The following is a 10176-nucleotide window of genomic DNA, read 5'->3' on the forward strand; positions in this document are numbered from 1 at the left end:
AATTCAGTCTGTTATGTAAGTCTCCTTTATGTTCTATATTCGGTATAAAATGACTGCGTGTGATCGGATGAAGTAAAATACTTTAGTTATAAAAAGAACAGAGAGGACGATGTGGCTATCCGAAGGAAATCACACCTTCACGCATGTTTGAGTTTTATTGCATATTGTATCATATTGCAGGTATTGAAACCAGGTGACCGACTCCCATGAATTTAATGATGTTGAAATAAATTTATGACACATTTTTAAAACCAAGATTTGCAATATCAGTCTGTAATTGTTAAACAATGTAAAAGTTAGCATGGTTTATGGCAGATATGCATATTATCAGAGTAATTTCCAGATTTTCTATTAGCGCAGGATCGACATCCCGCACAGGCTACGGCGTTTAAAAGTTAAAAAAAGTATAAAGATAAATAAAAAAAATACTTGTGTTATTAAATATACTTGGGATATTTTGTATCATTTTAATGTTTTTTAACACCTATGACAAATGACTCTTAATACCGTCGTCAACAGAAATTTATAGGACATAGACTACCAGGGACGTGAGAATCTCATTGAAATTACCGCATAAATACGCTCATTTACTTTAAAAAAATGTTTTTCTTTTTCTTTACAAATTCACACCTTTACGCGTGCCTGATCACCGTCAGTTTTACAATTTTATGTAGGCCTACAAGTCTAACACTCTAATGATATTCAATTTTATCGGGAGATATCATCCATATGTTAAAAGCGCAGACTCATTTACCAAACGCGCAAGACAGTTGCCCTGCGCATATAAGAAATATATAAGGTTGCCCGATTTACAAATCGTTGCGCAGATAACAAATTGGTTATTTGCGCTGCGCGATTTACCAAATGCGCAGATTGGCTATATGCGCGTAACATATACACTCCCTGTAAATGCGCACTACGTACAAGCGCTCAGGCCCTTCTCGCACACCATACTTATAGTTGGGACTTCTTTAATGACAAATTTTACCGACACCTGGTTAATTGTAATGTGTTTTTTAGAAAAGTAATAAATGAAAATAGAAAAATAACTCTCAGCTCATTTACACGGATAGTTCAGCTTTACTATGTATGTTATACTTTTTCGCATTTATGCTTGATGATATAGAATACTTACCCCGAAAATTGTGACCCGAACATACTGATAAATTTTCCCACTTTAGTCTTTTAACTAAAGTAAGAGTTCAGCACTGCATGGTTTTAATGTATTGTTACATTGGAATAAAATTTGTTTTACAATAACTTCGAAATTTCTCAGAAATAATATCATGTACCCCACCCACCTAATTCATAATTTCAAAATAACATAGGCCTTAACATGGACTGCAAACATCTGATACGAGACCAGTTGTTTTCTAGAAGTAGTCCTATGTTTTCATTTCAAAACAAACTCATTATGTGCTGCCAATATTGAAAAGTTCATATTTTTCTGTAAGTAAACACTATTGTAACTTGACTAGCAATGCACATGTAACGTAACATCAGTACATGATAAACGACAACTATAAAATGTCATCGGAAATGAATGATTGAAGAAGTAAGCAGAGTTACAGGAAAATTTTCATACGCCCGGTTTGAAAATACAGATTCGTTTGTCCGTCAGTCATATTGCGTAAATTTGTCATACGCCCGCACGCACGCACTAAAGTTGATTGCAAATGCAAAACAAGCAGATGTTAGTTTCTATATATGATATGTTTTAAGACGCGCCACAGAACAATTGTTTTCTTTTGTATTTCCATGATGGTAATGATAATTGACTTGAGAAATACAAGCATCTTGTTACAAATTTACAGCCAACCAAGACAATGTGTTTTATGTCTAAACATTTCATTGTATGAATGTAGCAGCATGCATAAGTTGCTGAATAGAGATTGACTAAAAAAAATTGTAGATGAAGTTGTGAAAACACATTTATTCAGGCAGGGCCTAAATTGTCAATCTGTCTATATAGCTTTATTATACCAATATTCAAGAAGTTCATGTGGGAGAAAAAATAGGTCATTAGGTTGTGGCGCGTCTTTAACAAACATAATTGTTTAGATTATTGGAGAGACCTCTCCATAGTTTTGGCTTTCACACTAGGAGGATTTAGACTAATCTACTAATTTTACGGCGTTAGATTTCACTTTCTAACGCAAATTACGGTGAGCCAGTCTAAAATGACCCAGTGCGCTTTCGAACAAGTAAGTTTTGAAATCCTCTAAGACGAAAATAATTGTTCGTTTAAAATAAAGAAATAAAGTGTTACAAATGTTGCAAATAATTCAGTTATTAACAAAAAACTATATAGATATATATTTACTATTCTTTGTTCGCAGTATTCAAAGATATGCATATGAATTGAATCACGTTAAAATGTATTTCGTTCAATTAAATGAAATTATTGTTTAACTGGCGGGTTCGTTTGCCCCGTTCGGAAGATCTGCCGGAGCTTCTGTGTCTTCCACCCGATAGTCGGAGATGTTAATCACGTGATCAAAACAAGGCGGCACTTACAAATTGAGTAATAAACTAGAACAAATAAAATGTTTAGAATTTCTTTTTCAAATAGCACATTAACAACAAAAATATCTGAAAAAAATACATTTAAAAAAAGAATGGTATATTTTTGTCACTTCCGGCAGACGTCAGTTCGATTGGGATTTTCTTCTCAGCTTTTCTAAAGCTTCTCGGAAGCTATTCTCTTGGGCCCAAACGGACGTGTCTCTGATATAATTTAAAAGGAGCAATATACATGACCTAGGACCTCTCCTAGGTTTCTTTTTTTAAAAGATGCCTACTTGTATATTAATCCCATTTCGAAACTCTCCATTGAAAATTTGTACTTTCCGTGTAAAATGTCAACAGTTCCGCGAGAAACTGTAATTGTTCAGGAATGATTTAGTTCCCTTTGTTGATTTTGTAAAACTAAACGACAGCACCGTAACTTTGAAGCTTTAATGCGTACAAGAATTTGCTACTTTTGAAACACTTATTTTTTAGAAAATAATAATTATTTGCCATGCATGAAATGGATGCGAACACAAACTTGATATAATAAATCATATTGTGTATGTGTTTGTTTTAAATAAACACAATGGTTCTGGTTATACTGTGTCTGTAATATTTTTATTATAAAGTAAAATATATTAAGTTCTTGGTATTTCCGATTTTCTTTAATTGTGATACCATATAAGGTTGTCATATGTCTGAATATTCAGAATTCAAAGGCATGCGGTAGAATATTAGCAAATCAAGCACACAGTGCGAGAACAAAAATGCCATGTGCATGAACTTAACCAGAGCAGCCAAAGTATCCAGAGTAGCCAAGGTTAGGGTTAGGGTTAGTGTTAGGGTTGGTTTCTGGCTACTCTGTCTATTCTGGTTGCTCTGGCTAAATTCTCACACCCAAAAAATGTCTGTGCCATCCGAGGTCTCTAGTGTTGGGTTTTATATAATTCTCTTAACGTAAGTATTGAAGATTTTAGTAATGGTTACATTTAACATATCAATCTATACCCGGGTCAGGTAAGCAATTGCACAGTTTGAATAAATTTTGTTTCAATTGACTAGAAAAATGTTACGTTTAGCGTGAGAAAGGTGTGATATAAATAATAATTGTTTGTGTAGACGCATTTATTACACACCTGTCAAAATGTGGATGCAGAAGCCATGCATTAAATTAAACACTGACAATGATTAAAATCAAAGCCTTGAAATGTCTGATGGTTGCGGGTTTTGGTAGATTTATTTTCTGTTTAAATGCCAGTCTAGGAATATATATGAATGAGAAACAAATACAAATTTAATGTGCCTTATATCTAAGATGAACTCTGCCTGACCCAGCTTGTGATGTAACCATGGGCTGGAATACCTTATCATTGATAGATCTTATATAATCTAAATGGTCAGTGTGAGTGGATACAGGTTAAATAAGACCTGCTTGTTCATTGATAATTCATCCGCACTGTTCATCAATGGAACTATTTTGTGTAGCACATGCACATCCTTTGGATGTGATTCGGAATAAAATAAAGATGCTATGATTGTCAGAAATAGACTTTTACTTTGGTAGCGGGATAAACCCACAACCAAAAAACGATAACAGCAAAAAAAATAGTGTACCCTAATGTGAGGGTAAACGCTCCATTCATTGCCTTTGCACGTAGTAGCTTTGCACACGGTTCGAATATGCAATGTGTTCACATGTGTAGCAATTGCGATAAGTTAAGGGTTAGATGTAGGTACCCTGATTCACACAGTATTAGGCCCTTTACTCCTGCGCGGTTGATGGCAATTGCCCAATGAAATATATCATAGATCTCGAAGTAATATTATGACTTGAGTGTTTCAGTGACGCAAATATTTTGAAACATAATTATATACCTTCTGTTACTGTTAGTTTAAACTTGCTGGGTCTAATGTACGAAAGCCTGCGTGTATAGCTGAGTTAAGATTAGTAGAGCAATTCACAGAAACTCTTCAACGTTTTAAGTGTCTACTAATTTAAGTGGAATAATTCATTTTGTTGTATACCTTTATACTGAAGTAGTTTTATCATTTGATGAAAACACTGCGAAACGAATATAAAGCATTTTAAAAAATTATTGAATACGGACCCAGTATCGTTCTAGAGCGATCAATCTATCGAGGCACACACTTTCTAGGGTAAAGCTACATAAGAATCTATATAAAATATGGTCTGGACACACAATATTGAAAATAAAAATAGTGCGTTTCTAACCATGTAATGATGCATTAATCTATTTGGACAAATGCTTTAACTAAATAAAGTATGATTAAAAGCACTATGAAACTTTAAAGAGGGAATATACAACAACACCACAGTGTCATTTGATTTTTATTACGATTCAGCGTTGCATCTTATCATGGAGCAGTTAGATACTGTAAAGATGTTTCATTGATAATTTCATGTTTGTTTATCTTTGAAAGCACTGTACGTGATCTATTTCAGTCCATGTACTAAAGCAGATTTGACAAATTACATTGTGTCAATTAGACGAAACATGTATGTAACATAAGAACACCGCCTGTGGGTCTGTAAGTGCTGGAAAATATGCAAGAAAAGAGTTATGGTTCTTGGCCTTTTTACTCTTCTTCACTGGTGACAAAAAAGTATGAAGTTTTAAAGCTGTAGAAAGTATTCAAGAAATGTGAACCTAAACCAGTCAACAAAGAAATACCGATTTTCTAAGTTAGAAAGACCAATAATTATGACAAATGCAAGAGAGAGTTATGGTATAAGCTAATGATAGTAAACAGTGTACAAAGTTTCAAAGCTATAGCACATATAGAATTCAAGAAAAGTGGATCTAAATAAAAAGAATTTTCTAAGTACAAAAAGGGCCATAATTCAGACAAAATGTATGTTAGAGTTATGGTTTGTAGTCTACGTACTCATCTAATAATGATAAACAAGTGTGCAAAGGTTCAAATCTGTAACTCTTACAAAGCTTTAGCTCTTATAGTTTCTGAGAAAAGGTTGACCTAAAAAAAAACTTTAACCAAGGAGTCACAAACTGACATAGGGGCCTCATTGTATCTGTAGTTTAAATGCAGGTATTGCATCATCTTTTTGTAAATTTTTGAATTACTGAGGTAAATGTCAGATTTCACGCATAAAATACATCTCTTGTTTTTCTGTATTTCATAACTTATATTTCCATGTAAATTTTATTAGATTCGGTTCAGTAATAAGAAAGTTGATATTTTATAAACTTCAGTAATTCATGTTTTTTATCCCCAAAACCACTACAACGGGCCTTAAATTGTCAATTCCCATCCGCGCCAAAGTAGTCAGATTTCCCGGCTATATCGTGATTCCCGTGGAAAAGCAAATAGTCAGAGTTCACGCATAAGCCGTGAGTCCCATGAAATTTAGTATTTGGCGGGACATTACCCTACAAATAGACTGGGCTAGATATGTCTACCGCAACCACATTTCGACATTAGACGAATCTATGTCAAATTGATTTTTCTTGGAAGAAATTTATGCTCGATCGAGGTAAGAAGTTTATTTGTTAGATTTTTGTATGATTTTTGAATTACGATTTTTATTTAGTAAATTTTTGTTCATTCTACATAATTTTGCAACATTTACTTTTCGGCATGTGGTTTTGGCTAGTTTCGGTACGTCAGGATGATTTATCAAATTTTTCAGACTTTTGTAAATTATTTCGAAAGAGGAATCTAAAATGTTTCATTTCTATAAGCTGTAAGATTTGTACTGAAATTTGTGTAACATGATAATTGTAAAATACTCTTTTTCAAAAAAATATGTCAAACATTTCGTTGTTATGGAACGCCGATACTGCATTGCATTGTAATGTTAAATCTATATGGCAAGTCTAGTACCATGTATGTAATATGTTATTGTAATTTGAAATTATTGTGTGCCAGTCTATAGCACATCTAAACAGTGTCCGTTTTGTTGTATGGCATTTGATATTATATTCATGCTAGCTTTTGAATAACGTTTATTTCGCATTGCATTGTGCTAATGTGTAGTTGTAAATAATAGCTGCAGTTTATCATTTCCGTATCTATAATGTTTCATCATAAACTTTTCATATCTTTTCCATACTTTTACTTTAGACTTTTAAGTAATTAATTTTAGTAATAATGGAGAAGTTATAAGTGGCGTATTTTAATCACGTGACGTACGAACTTAGTAGCACATATATTTTGTATAAGTAGCACGTATTATTTATGGTAGCCTACGGAGGTATGGTGTACCCAAAGGAGCAGTTTTATGCCCTGACTTTTGTTTTGTTATGGTGCTTACCATATGTTATATATTTTAACTTCTTCCACCAGACGACTTTACCTGGTGATGATGTCACGACCCGGAAGTACAATACCCGCGGTTCTTCACTCGCCTGGATGTAATTTTCCCAGCGCAGAGCTTTCGTCCCATGGTTGTGCCGTAAACCGCAAAGACGATAATTTTTGTTATCCTCTGAAGTCAGCTCAGGGATGCAATCACCTGCCATCATAGGGAGTCAACGTATTCACGGTTTAAAGGGACTTTACTTGAAGATATGTTGTATTTTTGTGCTACTTAAAGTTCGAAATTAACGGAAACAACTGCGCCACGTCACGTTAAAACGGAACTATCAGTGTTAGAACTTTATATCTAGAGATACTGAGCTCAGATTTTTTTATTTCTTTCTTATAATCGGATTTTTTTTTTTTTTTGTCATTTATCATTTATTCTTTGTAAATAATCATTTTATGTAAATAAATTTGTAAATACTGTAAAGGGTGTTGATTTGTTCTGATAGTTATTGTTCCCGGTACGTCCATCCTGTCACACAAGGAAATAAAATTTTCTAAGTAAATAACGAGCCATAATTCTTACAAAATGCTTATCAGAGTTATCGTTCTAGGCCTACGTAGTCATCCAATGATGATCAACAAGTAGAAAATGTTTCAAAGCTGTAGGTCGTATAGTTTTTGAGAAAATTTGGACCTAAACAAAAATTTTAATCAACGCTGCGCCTGACGCCGACGCCGACGATAAAGTGACGACAATACCTAGAATTTTTTCAAAAGTCAAACGGGATATTAATGCATACATGTATATCCTACTTGAATTTCAGTGAATACATGGATATGGAATACCCAACATCGGTTGTAATGTTTTAGTTCAGAGAGAATAATGTTTGGAGTTATGGGACATTCTAAAACAAACTAACCTGAAAGCATTTTAAACTCTGTTAGTCACAAGTTCGACAGCATTTGTTTTCACGAAAATGCTATAGTAATGCATACTGTATAAGTGGTTAAGATAGCGAGGTGGAAATATTGGCGAATTCCGGGAATTGACAAAACTCGCTAACATTTTCTCAACCGTAAATATCAGCCAACCCATCATAAAAATACCAGTAGTAAACGACAGAAATTGACCCTCTGTCCCTGTCTGTACACTATACACGTTTTTAAAGCTACCTTTTTTGGCCTTAAGTACGTCAAAACAAAAAAGCCAGAGTTGTTTGGTTATATTAAAAAGGTAAAGATTATCATAATAATTTTATTAAATTCCATTCATTTGTTGACAGATACAAAACTAGCAAAGCTATTTACCGTAAACTGACATAGGCGTGTATGGAAGCGAGAAAACATTTAACTTTTAAAAATGCATTTCACACCTTTACAAACTGAAACAAAAGGATTTACTTCAATGCATATTGTTAGCCTTTTCTCAGATTGATAATTACACATATTCTGCTTTCCTTAATAAATACTAGTACGTTTTCAAGTAATTATTTTTTTATAAAGAAAAAACAAACGACAATTTTAGTAATGTGCAGCACATTCTCTTATATATGAACGGTCGCTGGCTCCATATAAGGGATAATAATGCTGTCATGCAGAAAAAAATGTAATTATTAAGCCAGACACATTAAAGGTAAAGGTAAAGGTAAGTTTTATTTACTGTCGCTTGGTGAAACAATTAATATAAGCTCTGTAGAGCTTTTCTGCGACCCTATATTAAGAACAGTTAAAACCAATTATACCTCACCCCCAGCAATTTGCTGGTTCCCATTTACAGCTGGGTCGACTGAGGCAATCGTGATAAAGTGCCCTGCCCAAGGACACACCGCAATGGGAGTAGCATTAGTAATTCTTATGAAAAGCTATTTTACGCAAGTTGGAAAAGGGAAATTCGCTAATATTTCCGCACGCCAAATGTCTGGAATTCCGAATTCGCTAACTCTTCGACCCGCGGAAATAACCACTTATACAGTAATTGTCTGTGCTTAATATGTTGAATAATTTCTTCGAACGTAAAGATTTACAGTCTGGATTGCTTCGGTTTTACAACATCTGATTTTTACCACCTGTTCATATATTTGAACAAACCTGTTTTGGTGTTTGAAAATCAGCACATCCAATTACTTAATTAATAAAAGTTAAACAGATGCCTTTGATCGAGCAAAACATACAGTTTTGTAATGAATGTGATACACGCTTATATTATTTTCAATTAGGATAAAGTGAAATACGGCCAAAAATTTATGAATGAAAAATGTACATGATAAAAGATTTCTTTATTGATTTGACTAAGGATATTGCAACTGCCTCGGTAGCGTAGTTTTAGAGCGCTCGCTTCGAATGCAAGAGGTTGTTGGTTCGTTATATGTAGCCCACTTGCTTGGCACTCAGAGTTAAATAGGAAACTGGCTGCACCAGAAATGCTGAGAGTAATAAATACAGGTACTAGAACTTGAAGGAAAGACGTAGAGACATGCATAATTATAACATTACTGTTAATATTTTGCTTATTCAGTGGTTATTGTTTACGTCAAATTTTCAGGTTTATTACATACTCATTTAAAAACTCCGTTAAGTTTAAATGTAACCTGAAATGTCAATATCGTGTGTGTGTCGTCATTTTTGATGTCAGTTTCATGCATGCCGTCGCTTTTAAATGTTCTTAAACGATGATATTTTCAATTTTACACAGGCTTTATAACAAATTTCAATAATTTATATAACAATTTTAAGTGTAGATGCGTACGTAACAAAAAGATTATTAGATTAGCATCAAGAAATATGCACTCGTTCTTTCGCGGAATAATATTGCGCTCCTAAAGTCATGCAATATTTCCGATGCAGAACTCGCGCATATTTCTCGATACAAATATTATAACGGTTACCTATAATATTAAATATTGCTAAATTTCATCGTATTGATGGTATCTTTGTGCATGCATCGTGTGTGTCTTCGGATTTAACATCTTTATCAACAATTTTTCTGTCATTGAACGACGGTGTCTACTTGTAGCAGTGAGCAAAATGCCCAACTGTATAGTGCTGCCTCACTGGAATATCACACCGTACTTACGTGACATGATACCCCACCCAGTCACATTATACTGACCAGTCCTAGCACTATCCTCTTATTGCTAAGCGCCAAGCGAGGAAGCTACTAGTACCATTTTTACGTCTTTGGTATTAAGCGGCCATGGATCGAACCCGGGACCTCCCGCACTCGAAGCAGGCGCTCTACCACTAGGCTACGGAGGTGGTTATCTTTCTGCACGTTTAATGCGAAGAAATAAAAAACCGGACAAATGATGTTCAGCAGAAGAAGCGATGTAACAAATATGCCAGATCATCTGGTGGCCTTACTAATGTAAGTAAATGTTT

This window comes from Mercenaria mercenaria, chromosome 12 (assembly GCF_021730395.1).
Source record: "Mercenaria mercenaria strain notata chromosome 12, MADL_Memer_1, whole genome shotgun sequence".
In the NCBI taxonomy this organism is placed as follows: Eukaryota; Metazoa; Mollusca; class Bivalvia; order Venerida; family Veneridae; genus Mercenaria; species Mercenaria mercenaria.